Raw genomic sequence first — 15,195 nt, forward strand, 5'->3', positions numbered from 1 at the left:
GGCTTTATTTTACAACAAAATAATTTTTATGTCTATTTTGTGTTTAATATATAACTACCAGCATTTTATCTTTGCATGGTGTGAGAGGTGGATATATTTTATCATCACTCAAATACATCTGCAATTCTCTCAATACCATTTATTCCAAATTCCATTCAGTGACTCAAGGTACCATTATTGTCATGTGTTAGAATTTTATGTAGTGAAATCTAGTCCTGGACATTTTTTCTCTTTGTTTGTTATGATCATATTTTCAGATGCCAATAGCACAGTTCTCTATGGCAGTATTGTTATGAGTTTTCATCATCATTCAGCCCAGTCCACAGTTCTAACTTTTTGTATCAACATATTTTTTTCATGTTACCTTTCTTATGGGCTTTATTATCAATTTGACTAGCTCCTCAAAAGATCACTTTTAAAATTAGGTTTACATTAAGGTCTTAAATTGACTTAGAAAGAAAAAACATCTTGATGATACTGCATTACAATATCAAAAAAAGCTGTCTTTTTATTCATTCAGGTAAGGAATATGGAACACTTTCTGTTTGGGTTGAGTTTTTTCTTATATGATGTTAGAAAGACTGTGTTTCAAGGAACTATATTTCATCTACATTATCAATTATTTTCATAATGTGTCTTTATTTTCTAATATCCATGGATTCTGCATTGCTCTCTTCTCTCATTTCTGATGTTAGTCACTTGTGTTTTCTCTCTTCTGTTTCTAGTATGGCTGAAAGTTTACCTTCTAAATTTATCTTTCTGAAAAAACAGGTTCAATTTTCATAGATTTTTCTCTATTGATTTCCTGTTTATAATTTCATTAATTTCTTTTCTAATATTTTGTAGAATATTATTTTAATGTGTGTTACTTTTACTTACATTATTATTAGATTATTACATTATATAGTTACATTTGTTTAACTCTGAGAAGCTGTATTACTGTGCCTGTCTAAAACTCCTGATGGTCTAATAAAGAACTGAACAGCCAATAGTGAGGCAGGAGAAAGGATAGGTAAGGATGTCAGGCAGAGAGAATATAGAGAGAGAATCTGGGAGGAGATATTGAGCCAGAGAAGGAGGAGGACCACAGGGCCCAACCACTCAGCTACACAGCAAGCTATAGAGTAAGAACAAGATTTACAGAAGTAAGAGAACGGAAAAAAGCCCAGAGGCAAAAGGTACATGGAATAATTTATGTTAAGGAAAGCTGACAAGAAACAAGCCAAGCTAAGGCTGAGTGTTTAAAATTAAGAATAAGCCTCCATGTGTGAGTTATTCTGGAGCTAGGTGGCAGGACCCCCAGAAGAACAGAAACAACCAACGACAAATGTTGTTGTATCTTATGTCCACTTTAGAATTCATTTGTGTTTTGTTTTTATTTTCTGAAGGTATAAACTCAGAACATCAAATTAAGATCTCTATTTTTACATACATGTTTGATCCTCTAAGGTTCCCTGAAAATACTGCTTTTGTTTGATTTATGTCACAAATTTTGATAACTTGTATTTTCATGTTCATTTAGTTTGAATTTTTTTTAAACTATTTATGAAATTCTGGATTGGCCAATCTGTTTCTTAGATGTGTAATGTTTTCTGTGCAGCTTGGTTTTGTTTCACCATCATTTTGATATTGATTTCTAATGTAACTGGTAATCTGAAGGCAAACACTTTGTGATTTATGTTCTTTTATATATGTTTAGGAGTGTCTTATGGCCCATAATGTGACCCTCTGGATGAATATTCCATGTGATCCCCAGAAGAATGTGTGCTCAGTTGTTGGTGATGACATCCTCTGTGGATGTCAGTAATACCCAGTTGATAGATAGAACTTTGCATTTCACCGTGTGCTTACTGGTTCCTTCCCTGCTAGATTTGCTCATCTGTGATAGAAGACTGTGATGTTCTCCAGTTCCAATGGTATCTTCATCTCATTTTCTCAGAGTTTTGTCAGTTTGTTAAGTCATACATTTGAGTGTTCTGATGTTAGTTACATACACTTTAATGTGTAGTAGGTATTTTTTTTTCACTCCAAATAAATTCATGGGGACTTATTCTCACTTATGAATGCCTAGCTTTAGCTTGGCTTGTTTCTAGACAGCTTTTTTAAACTTAAATTATCCTGTTTCTCTTTAACTACACTTTGCCTCTGGGCTTTTTACCTTTCTTTCTTTCTTTTTAAATAAATTTACATACTAACCAAAGATGTGCCTCTAATCCCTCATCCCACTTACCATTAACCTTTCCTCCCATCCCTCATCCTGTCCTTCAACAGGGTAAGTTTTCCCATGGGGGACAGCTAAGCCTGGTACATTCAGTTGAGGCAAGACCAAGCCTCTCCCTGCTGTATCAAGGGTGAGCAAGGTGGCTGACCATAGGTAATGGGATCCAGAAAGCCAGGTCATGCACCAGGGATAGATCATGATGACACTGCTTACTCTGTGGCTGACTATGTGGCTGGGTGGCTGGCTTTTGGCATTCTCCTCTCCTTCTCCTTTTCTTGCTCCTCGCCTTCTTCCCTAGATTTCTCCTGCCATTTCTCTGTTCTGCCTACCTATTGACTGTTCAGCTCTTGAATAGACCAATCAGGTGTTTTAGACAGGCAAAGTACCAAGTTAAAAAATGCAACATAAAAGAATGCAACACATCTTTTTGCATCATTAAACAAATATTCTACAGCATGAATGAATGTAACACATCTTGGACTAATATATCACAACATTAATAATCATTATGTCTTCTCAGAGTATTGACTCCTTTGTTAATGTCTTTAATGCCCACAATGTTAATTTTTATCATGCTCCTTTGAATCCTGACAATTGCTCCTGATCTGAAGGTTTTTTCTCTGGAAATAATAAAACTACTCATCTTTCCTTTTAATTACCATTAGATTGACATCTTTTTTCCTACCTCCATAATGTATATATATCTTTATATTTATAATGAGTTTCCTGTAGACAACACACAGTTGGAACTTGTCTTTTTTTAAATTATGTGTCTCTGTGAAGTATGTGTACATGTATGGGATGATCTCAGATGCAAGCAGCTTTAGATCCTCTAGAGTTGGTGTAACAATCAATTTTGAGCCACCTGACTTGGGTGTTGGAACTCAACTAGGGTCTTTAATCACTAAGTATTCTAAATCACTAAACTGTCCTTCAAAACTCCATCTCCTTTTGTTTTAAAGGTCATTCTATAGTTTGCCACATAAATTTACAGTAAGTCCAAGACTACTTTCACATAATACTCTAGCCTATTGTAGATACTACCTTATAATAATATTATCATCATAATTCTATTTCTCTTCGTGTGCCATTTCTGTTGTTCACTTACTTACACATTAATATATTTAATCATAAATAAGCACATATGTGTAAATGTATATGCATGTATATATGTGAACATACATCTAGTCATAAGCAAATATATTGTTGCTATTACTATTTTAAACAAAAACTAATTTTTTGAGCTCAATTATGAACAAGGAGAAATTTGGGACTGGAGAGATAATCAGTGGTTAAGAACATTTGATGATCTTCTAGAGGACTCAGGTTCAGTTCCCAGGACCCACATGGCAGTTCACCGCTATTTATAACTCTAGTTCTAAAGGATCTAACATCCACCTCTTGCTTCTTCAGGCACAAAGCACACATGGTACACATGTACACATGCAGGCAAAGAATTATCCACATAAGAAGAAGATAAATACATTATTTTAAAAGGAACAAGAAAAAAATTAAAGAATTATTTTACTGTGCTTTTTACTCTGTGTTGTGCTTTATTCTTTTCCTTTCTAAATTTGTCATTGAATTTTCAGTACACACCATTTATTACTTCACAAAGAACTCCTTTGGCATTAATTGTAACTCAGCATTACTTAAAACATTAATTTGTGTCTGAGAAATTCCATCAGTATTTGTTCCTCTAAGAAAAGTTTTTCTTCCCCTTCACTCTTAAATGATAATTTTCTCTTAAAAGATGGCCAATTCCATGTTGGTGTTTTTTCATTTCTCAACACTGGAAGTACTTAATCTGTAGTTTGGGGTCTAAAAATTGCATAAATTTTCAATCAATTTTGTTTCTAATAGTTATAGTTCTCTCTCTTCCTTCCTTCCTTCCTTCCTTCCTTCCTTCCTTCCTTCCTTCCTTCCTTCCTTCCTTTCTTTCTTTCTTTCTTTCTTTCTTTCTTTCTTTCTTTCTTTCTTTCTTTCTTTCTTTCTTTCTTTCTGGTATGCCCATAATGTATAACCTGTCTTTTATAGTTTTGTTGTGGTTCTTGGATATTCTTGTCTGCTTTTTTTCTCTGGTCATATTTTTCTTGCTTCTAAGTCTTGAAGTTGTCTATTGAAATAGTATTGAGCTTAGATATTCTTTCATATGAGCTTTTGTTTAGTACATAATGAGTCTATCCATGATGTCTCTCATCTTTGTCACAGCAGACTTTAAAAAATCTTTAGCATTACTTTTGTTCATTCTTTCTTATAATTTTTATCTCACTGCTTAAATTATCCATCTGTTATTACATCCATTCTGCTTTTTACATGAAAACACTTAGTGTAATGGTCACATAGTATTTTTTTTAAATTCTTTGCCTGAAATATTAACTTTCCTGTCATACATGTGTAAGCTGTTTGTTCATCCACTTTTTGAATATTCTCTGTAATTATATTGTTGTTGAAAAGTGAGTGTAATACATTTAGTATAAGGAGTAATGTAGTGGGTAGCCATTCCAGCTTGGTTCTGGAAGTTCCAACCCCCATTGAGACTCTGGCAACTGTCACGCCTATGAGGCGGGGCGAGGGGAGGCGCAGGGGGACCCGAGAGCTGGATGGGTCAGCGCTCTCGCTGGGCGCTCTCTTGGTGCCGGGATGCTGACCGGTGCAGATTGACTGTGCAGAGCTCCGGAGAACACCGCTGGACTGCGTTACACCTTCCCCAGACCCTGCGACCTACCCATTACTTAATTTGTGAGTTACGCCATTAAATAAATATCCTTTTAACTACATGCCGACTACGCCAGCCGGTGGTGGTGGCGCACGCCGGTAGGATTTGCTGAAGGAGGCGGAGGCAGGAGGATCACGAGTTCTAGGCCAGCCTGGGCTACACATTCTTTTCAGATATTGGAGAAATTATTTTGGCCACTCCACGTAGTTAAAAGGATATTTATTTAATGGCGTAACTCACAAATTAAGTAATGGGTAGGTCGCAGGGTCTGGGGAAGGTGTAACACAGTCCAGCGGTGTTCTCCGGAGCTCTGCACAGTCAATCTGCACCGGTCAGCATCCCGGCACCGAGAGAGCACCCAGCGAGAGCGCTGACCCATCCAGCTCTCGGGTCCCCCGGCGCCTCCCCTTGCCCCGCCTCGTAGGCGTGACAGTTGCCAGAGTCTCAATGGGGGTTGGAACTTCCAGAACCAAGCTGGAATGGCTACCCACTACAGAGTAATCTTAAATGGACCATTGGTAAGGTGGTAAGATGTAGGGGGACAGGAAGTGTCTAGAGCCCTATGGTTAAGTCTTTGTCTTTTGAGGATTCTGTTCCTCTGGGCTATAAGCATTTCTCAACCTACTTCCTGTTAGGTGGATGGCTAGAAAGAGGTAGAGTTAGGTAGTTTCAGGTCAGTTAGGCACTGATATTTGAGTTCTGGCTAAGTAGTTTCTTCTTGGAGCAGATCTTGCTAAGAGAAGAGAAAGCTTTGATGCATTTCAGAAGGGCTCTTTACCCCCTTTACTTGCTGAAGCACTAAAGAAAATATTCCCCAGGTTTTACTGAAGTCAAGCTGGTATACACAAAACTCACCAAACCATGGGCTCTCCCCAGAGACTGACTGCCTCCTTGAGGTTTTAGTTCTTAGATTTGTCCATCCTGACTTCAGGTGATCTGTCCATTTTAGTTTACCCTACCAGTTAGCGGTTCTCACAGTGAAGTCCTTGGGTGCCCTTTTCCCCAGGAAGTTGTAGTCTTTTCTGCTTGCTTGTTGATCTCCCTCCTCTTTGGGAATATCAGTCTGAGTGATGGATACAAACAAAGCTTTGAATACTTTTTGTAATTATTTTATTTTTTCCTTGTTAAAATGGAAGAGACATTTCTATATGCCAGGCTAAAAATGAAAAGAGGTATATTTTGAAAGGTACTTTTTCATTTCTCTCTATTTTTACAATGATTTTGTATACAATTAATGTGATGCTTTGGTTTGTTTTATTTTGTTACCATTCTAAGGCATTTTGTATTTGCTTTCCCCGATGATATATTCCAGTGTAATTTAAGAAATGAAAAGAATTGTATGTGAAGAGGAAAAGGAGTACCTTGCCCATCTGGCATGTGTTTAATTTCTCTCAGAAAGCAGGGCTTGTTGGAACATACCTTTAATCCTAGCACTTGGGAGGTAGAGGCAGGCAGATCTCTGTGAGTTCAAGGACGGCCTGGTCTACATAGTGAGACCCTGTCCACCTTACCCACTTTCCACTTGTTACTATCACTGTTAATATCACTATGCCTCCAAGCCATGTTTTTTCTTCTTTACCCTTTTTACCCAGAGAAGCAATGTGTTTTTAAGGTGGGATCTCTAGATCCCAAACAAGTTCAAACTCTTCTTAGAAAAATCTAGATGTGTTGGTTAACCTCAACTCTCAATGTAATAAGATCTAAAGTTTCCTGAGAGATGGGCCTCTGGGCATGTCTGTGGTAGGTTGTTTTGATTCGATCCAGTGAGGTGGGGAGATTGGCTCACTGGCACCATTCACTGGACTGTGATCCTGGACTATATGAAGTGGAAAGAGTGAACTGAGGGTAAATATTCATCACTCTCTGTTTCATGACTGTGGATGCAATGTAACCATCTGCCTCAAGCTTCTACTGGTGTGTCTTCCCTGCCAAGATTGACTGTAACATTAAACTGTGAGCCCAAATAAATCCATTCTTCCTTAAGTTTACTTCTACCCGGGTATCTTATCACAGCAACAAGAGAAGAAACCGATACACTAGTGCTAGATTGTCTGGAGCCAACTCCTCTCTCATCCCTGCTGCTCTCTGCCTTTCAGTGCAGTGTTCCACCCTCTCCTTCATCCCATGTTCTTGGTACCCACAGGCTTTGTGGTTGTTCAGGGAGCTCTTTTGTAACTTAGTCTTCATTTCTCAATTGGGTAGATATCTACCACGAATTCTCTCTCTGACATGAATCACGTGTACCTTTATCTCTTCTCTTTGTTGATCTTATGAAATTCAAGAAAGATTTGGAAATGCTCAGGTTACAGAGTATACTACTATGCTTACAGGTAATAGTTAATGATATTAGGTTTTATTAAACAGTCAAAATGGCATTAGGATTTAAACAACATGTTTCTCCCATAGAGAAAACTTTGTAATAAAAATTATGAGCTGGAGTAAAATTTAGGGTATTTTTCAGAAATAATGTAATAGTCTTATATAGCATGGTACCAAAACTTGTCTATTTGACTGGATTAAGATATTATAGGCTCTAGAGTCCCATTAGAACTAAGGGAATTTATTTCTTTTTTATTTTATTTTTTAATTTTATAATTAATTTAATTATTCCCTGTCCTCCCTCCTCCTGACCCCTTCCCACTCTCCCCCCAATCCACTCCCCATTCCCACCTCCTCCAAGGCAAGGACTCCCCTGGGGATTCAGCTCAGCCTGATAGATTCAATTGAGGTAGGTCCAGTCCCCTCCTCCTTTCATCTAGGATGAGCAAAGTGTCCTGGCATAGGTCCTAGGTTCCAAAAAGCCAGCTCATGCACTAAGGACAGGTCCCGGTCCTACTCCCTGGGAGCCTCCTAAATAGTTCAAGCTAATCAACTGTCTCACTTATCCAGAGGGCCTAATCCAGTTCCATGGGGCTCCTCAGCTATTGGTTCATAGTTCATGTGTTTCCACTAGTTTGGCTATTTGTCCCTGTGCTTTTTCTAGTCAAGGTCTCAATATCTCTTGCTCATATAATCCCTCCTCTCTCTTGCCAATTGGACTCCTGGAGCTCCATGGGGGCCTGGTGGTGGCTTTCTGCATCTGCTTCCATCAATCATTGGATAAGAGTTCGTTCATGACAGTTAGGGTGTTTGGCCATCCAATCACCAGAGTAGGTCAGTTCAGGCTTTCTCTCGACCATTGCCAGTAGTCTATTGTGGAGCTATCTTTGTGGATTTCTGGGGACCTCTCTAGCACTTTGCTTCTTCCTATTCCCATCAGGTCTTCATGGTGGCACATGCTGGTAGGATTTGCTGAGGGAATTTATTTCTTTATGTCAGAAAGAATCTCTAGGGTGATAAAGAAGAGGTGGCATGCTTGTTTCTGTAGGAGTTCAGTGACAGAGTTCCAACAAAACTCATATGTGTGAATACTAACTTGTGATAAGAAATGGAATATAGTTCAACATTAAGATTGCTAAGGATTGACAGCAATCAACGTGTTACTTATGAGTATGAATTCATTAAGCAGACTGCCTGGGTGCAACCACTAGCTGTGTGTGATCTTTGGGAAATTATTTATTGCCTCATTGATTCAGTGTTTCCATTTTTAAAATGTGATTATCAACTTCAGATGGACTGTTGTGTATCTTCAACAAGTTAAGACCTAAAAAATATCTATGACATATTTAACAGTGCCTCATTATACATGACTAGAAATAAAAGAGTATCGAAAAACCCATATCCACTTTATATTTTGAGGGAGAATAGTAGTCCTTGAAGAACATAGTAAAGTCTAGAGAAGGAACTGGCTAGGGAAGGAAAATAATTCATTGTTGGAGGTGAAAAGCCAGCTGTGACTTTCCTGATCATTTCCACTGCCTGCTCAAGCTCGGTTTCTGTGGAAGTTTCTTCTGTGGAGATTTTCTCAATAAGCAGTGTGGCTTCCTTTCTTATGCAGCAACAAGCTGGTTCTGACACTGGAGTGGCTTCCAGGACTTGGATATCAGTCCCCACCAATCAGTTCACAGTCCAAAACCTTCTGAATTTTACATGTTTCCTTGCAGGGTCTGCACTCAGCTGCCCTTCTTTTTTTATTCACCTTTATCCTTGACATATCTCAGTGTCTGGGGATTCAGTTTGCACCTGAACTGAACCACAAATATCAGCCTCACAAATTTGAAGAGTCACACAATATGCCCAGGGTAAATGTGTATGTTTTTTCATGGTACATAGGTTACTTAAGGTTCAAAATTTGAGATTAAAAAAGTGTTTGTCTGGGAATGCACCTCAATGGCATAGCAAATGGGTGCAATTAAACTATTTTAAGATAATGCCAAATAATCCAAATACAACATTTTGCATTCTGAATTTGTTCCTGATATATAAGCATTAACTACGCATTTATTGTTTTTGTTTTAAACTAGATTAAATAGTTAAAATGTACTGACTGAATAGAAGACAGTGATGGCTGTCAAGAGTTCTTGATATCATAGTGGTACACATGAGAAAACCACTACAATTGATTGTGATGAATGCCTCATATAAAACACAATGATGATGTAGGGAAAATGTCTACCAGGCTAAGATAAACAAAGAGATGCCTTACTGGAATAGCTAATCTTGGAAACAGATGAACCCAGTGTTCGACATGGAGAGTCTAATTCCTGAAAACTAATACCATTTGAAGACCAAGTTCTTCTCTATGTAGAATGGAGAGTAAATCAATAGAGCTAGTCTGGTTGGTGTTATTCTGACAGAAAAGAGTCACTAAAAGGTGTTATGGTGCAGGATGGGTATAGTGACCATTCTGAAAGGATTTCTTTTCTTAAAAGTCTTTAATAATATATTTCAATCTTATGTATTTAATGTGAATTGATGGTAATTAACCACATGCATGCACTATACACTGATAAAAAGCCTAACAAACATACTTTCCAATGTCTTCTACACTTTACCCAATCAGAGTGATTGCTAACCTACTTTCAAATGAATGGTTTTTAGCTTTCTCTTATGATAAATTATGTGGTACTGGCCTTTCTAGGTTATTTCACTTCACACAGTGCCCTCCCTTTCCATATATTTAACTGCAAATGGTAGGACTTAGAACCTCATTATTACTGAACACACACACACACACACACACACACACACACACACACACACACACACATTTATCTCATATTCTTTATGAATATTTCTGTGATTGCTAATCTTCATTGTCAACTTGACACACCTGGGAAAAAATAATGTTGAAAAATTTCCCTCATCAGATTGCCCTCTGAGTAAGTCTGTATGGCATTTTCTTAATTAATGATTGATGTGTAAGGGCCCAGACCACTGTGGGTAGAGACACCCCTGACAGGTGAAAGAAAGATAGCTGAACAGAAGTCTGAGACAAACCAGTAAACAGCATTCCTCCATGGACTCTGCTTTAGTTCCTACCTACTGGAGCTCTTGCCTTGGCTTCCCAGAATGACAGAGTATAAAGTGTAAAATGAAATAAACCCTTTCTTCCCCAAGGTGCTTTGTGTTAGTATTTTATCACAGAAACAGAAATCAAACTAGAACCGGTACCCCTAGGACAATTCCATATCCTAACTGCTGCAAATAGTAAACAATAAACACAGGTACACACTTGACGTTTTGGTATGTTAATTTTTCATCTTTGGATATATATATATATATACTCAGGAGCAGGGCAGCTATATATTACTGTAGATCACTTTTGATTTTTGAGAAACCTTTATACTGTTTTCCATAAATAATATACTAATTTATATGCCTTCAAACAGTGAATACATTTCTTTCACTCTTTATCTTTGCTGTAATTTGTTACTTTTTCTAAAAAGTTAATAAGTCTAGGGGCAATGAGTTGGCTCTTTGATAAAGGTGCTGGCCACGAAGCCTGACTATGTGAGTTCGATCCTGGGGAACAACGTGGTAGAATGGAGAACCAACTCCTACAAGTTGTCCTCTGATTTCCACATGGGCATCCTGACATTTGTGTGCCCAACACACACACACACACACACACACACACACACACACACACACACACACACACACACACACAGAGGCATGCACAAGATAGTATCTCATTGTTGTTTTGATTTATGTGTTCTCAATCATTAATGATGTTGAACCTTTTTCATGTATTTGCTGTAAAAACAATTTTCTGCATAGAATTCTAAAAGCACAGGAAATTTGACAAATAAGATCATATGAAATGTTTTTGCACAGGAAAGTAAACAATGGACAGACACAACCAACAGAATGGGAGAAATTATTTGAGTATATGACAGAGAGTTAATATTCACAGTATAAAAATAACTCAAAAACATTTTTAAAAGTCTGAGAGGCAAGACAGATAATCCAGTTGGTCAAGTGCTTGCTGCACAAGCATGAGGAGCTGAGTTTGGACCCTCAGCATCCATGGGTGGCATGTACTTGTAATCCCAGGGATGGAGATATGGAGAAGGAAGGGTTCCTGGAAATGGCTTAGGAGACCTCCAAATTCAGTGAGAGACCTTGTCTCAAAACTATAGTGAAGAGTAATAGAGGAAGATGCCTGACTTCAGCTTCTGGCCTCTGAACCTGTGCATACACAGCAGCATAGATATACACACACACATGAACAGATGCACACACACACATACATGCACATGTACACATACAATGATCTGAATAGACATATCTCCAAAGAGGAAAAGCTAACGATCAGCAAGTAGAAAGATTCCTTTTTTTTGTAACCCTATGCACTCGATAGTGCCTTGTGCCCATGATTCTCAGCATTCTTGAGCTCTTGAACGTTCCATCAATGATACTAAAACAGTGAAGAGTTATTTACCCCCAAGCTGACAAATCAAAAGGCAGGTCATGGATGAATTGCCCAAATTACCTTTGGCAGCATAAGTCAGCAGTTAGCTGAGATCTGATCTATATCTCAGCTGGCAACGGATGAAGATCCTCATCATTCAGTTTCTTATATTCTTCATGTAAGTGCAAACTACCAAAAGGTTCCTCAAAATGCATTCAGCATTGAAGTTAAATAACAGCCAAGGTTTTCTTTGTTGGATACAATTGTGTTAGTCCATATTGTCTCTTGCTAATAATGGCAAACTAGTGATGAACTCTTGTTCTATTGATGTTTCAAAATCTTTTGTGGAGATGAAGGCATAGCACCTAATAAAGTAGTAGAGAATGTGTAGAGGAGGTGCATGGGATGACACACAGACTGGTCTTGTGTGTGCATAGACTTTGAGCACGGTTATGACCAACTTGGAATTTTTTCACTAAAATTGGACCAAAATGTCATAATAATACAGATCTCAGGGTGTAGATCAATATAGTCTAATGTCATCAATTTTGGCATTTTCAGGAAGTTACTCTTCTTCTCTGAGCCTGTACTCAGCAGACATTGGTCCCAGGCATGCGATTGAATGATGACTTGCATGTCAGAAGCTTTAATTTCTTAACTGCCAGCTTTCCATTATACTCATACCTGAGAGTCAGGCATATCAAACCCTAGAAAGTGGGGATTCAGCCTTTTTAGACCTTCTCTACTTCCTTAGCAGAGCAATAAGTTTGCTACTTCAAAGGACTCTGCACAGTTGGGGACTGCTGTGACCTCCAGCCAGGAAATTTCTTGGGATGAAAATAAACATGCTGTTTGTATACTCAGATCCCAATGGAATTCTGCCATCACAGGAATACAGGGCAAATAGTCTTCCTGCAGGAATGATGCTTTAGGGACAAACTAGTGTTTACAAACACAGTCTTCCTCTGCAGCCCGCATGTCAACACACAGGGTTTTCTCTAGAGACCATGGAATCAAACAATATGTACCATGTGTATTTAGGAATCAAGTGCTTTTTTTCATGCCACAGAAACTGTATTTTGCTTACACGGACTACCTCAAATTTTTCTTACTATAATCTGTACTGAACAAGTGGAGAGGATAGGAGGCATCAAAATGTGAGTTGGGATGCTTTTCCAAAGAGAGGCAGATACACAACTCTTGTCTCACTGTCAGAAGGCATCAGGGAGGTGTCACAAAAATAGTCTGGGAAGTATTTTTCTGTTCTCATAGTGAATTCTCCTAAGGGCTCAGGTGCCAAGTCAGAGGGAGGTTGTAGGATATCCCAGTGCACACCCGAAACTAGAAAACACAGCTCATCCTACTGGGCAAACACCTAATTGCCTCTCAGCTCTTTATCTCTTTATTTGAAGATAAGGCTTCCTCCTTTAAGTCTTGGACTTCGTGAGATTTCAGTAAAAATTGAATGTGCATATTGTTTCATGTCACCCCCATGTCATCCTTGAATCCCACAGGAAAATTCAGATTCTTCTTCAGGAGAGTCTTTGGGACTTTTTAGGATATACTTTATTCTCATCTCTGCAAAAGGACAGTGTTCCCATGGTGATGAGGACTCATCAGGACTCGGCTCCAGGGGTGAGCATAGTTCCATTGCTCACTACAGGGATAGATGGGATAGGAGATAACAGCAGTTGCTGTTCAAATAGAGATAAATCAAAGATTAGCCAGGCTAACAAGCCAGGAATTTTCACTAAATATAAGCCTAAGAGAATCTTTAAAATTATTATCCTCCTCACTGCCAAAGGTACTCTGACATAGCAGGAATTCTCCTGTGCTATTAGGCTCCTCCAAGGATCTGTAGGCCATATGGGTAGGTGGCAACTTGAATACATTACTGAGATGCTAATATTAGGCTTTTGTGAGCATGAAAACTTTTCATTTTCTATCAAGCCAAATTGCATAAATCAAGAGTTGGAAAATTAATGCCAGTGTGCCTTTTGCAGAAAGTTACAAAACTAAACTAAGTTTTTTTAGCTAGAGTTTTCTCCAGTCCTGCCTGGCCCAGGGTCAGGACAAATCTCATCTGCCAGTCCTGCAACCGCTCAGATCCAACCAAGTAAACACACAGAGACTTATATTGCTTACAAACTGTATGGCTGTAGCAGGCAGGCTTCTTGTTATCTATTTCTTATATCTTGAATTAACCCATTTCTATTAATCTATAAGTTGACACATAGCTTGTGGCTTACCGGTATGTTACATCTCACTTATCATGGCCGTGGCTGGCAGTGTCTCTCTGACTCAGCCTTCCTGTTCCCAGAATTCTCTTCTCTACTTGTCCTGCTTATACTTCCTGCCTGGCTACTGGCCAATCGTGTTTTACTTATTAACCAATCAGAGCAACACATTTAACATACAGAACATCCCACAACAAGTTTTTCCAGTACACCATGGCTTTCCAGCCAACCCACTCTATTCTCCTGAAGCCCAGCATGGTCTTACATACTTGGAATCCTAGTACTCAGGAGATAGAGGCAGGAAATGTAGGAGTTCAATGCCAGCCTCAGCTTCTAGTGAGCTTGAGGACAACTTGGGGTATTTGAAATCTTGGCATGGACAAACAAGCAAACACACAAATGAAACTTATAAAGCTTCTAGAGAAATTTTTCCCTAGAAAAGTGCATAGATGTATCACATGCACATAAACAAAATTTTCTTTTTTTTTATTAAGAGATTTTCTATTCATTTTATATATCAACTTCAGATTCCCCTGTCCTCCCTCCTCCCAACCCCCAGCCTTCCCCCCCAACCCATGCCCCATTCCCACCTCCTCCAAGGCAAAGTCTCTCATGGGGAGTCAGCAGAGCCTGATACATTCAGATGAGGCAGGTCTAAGCCCCTCTTCCCTGCACCAAGGCTATACAAAATGTCTCACCATAGGCACTAGGTTCCAAAAAGCCAGATCATGCACTAGGGACAGGTCCCAATCCCACTGCCTGGTATGTTTTTCTTTATTCTCCTACTCCATTGCTGATCCAACTTGAACCTCCCTCTCCCCTAAGCTCTCTTTCCCCTGACCCTTGCCCTCTCCATTACCTGCCCCACCCTGAGTTTGCTCCTGTAGATCTCATCCATTTATCCATCGCTAGATGATCCCTGTGTCTTTTCTAGGGTTCTTCTTACTAGCTAGCCTCTCTGGAGCTGTGGGTTGCTATCTGACAGAGGGCTGATCTCCAAAATATATAAAGAACTCAAGAAACTAGACAACAAAATACCTAACAGTCCAATTAAAAAATGGGCTATAGAATTAAACAGAGAATTCTCAACAGAAGAAGCTCAAATGGATGAAAGACATTTAAGGAATTTCTCAACATCCTTAGTCACCAGGGAAATGCAAATCAAAATGACTCTGAGCCAGGCTGTGGTGATGCATGCCTTTAATCCCAGCACTAGGGAGGC

This window comes from Peromyscus maniculatus, chromosome 7 (genome assembly GCF_049852395.1).
Source record: "Peromyscus maniculatus bairdii isolate BWxNUB_F1_BW_parent chromosome 7, HU_Pman_BW_mat_3.1, whole genome shotgun sequence".
Taxonomy (NCBI): Eukaryota; Metazoa; Chordata; class Mammalia; order Rodentia; family Cricetidae; genus Peromyscus; species Peromyscus maniculatus.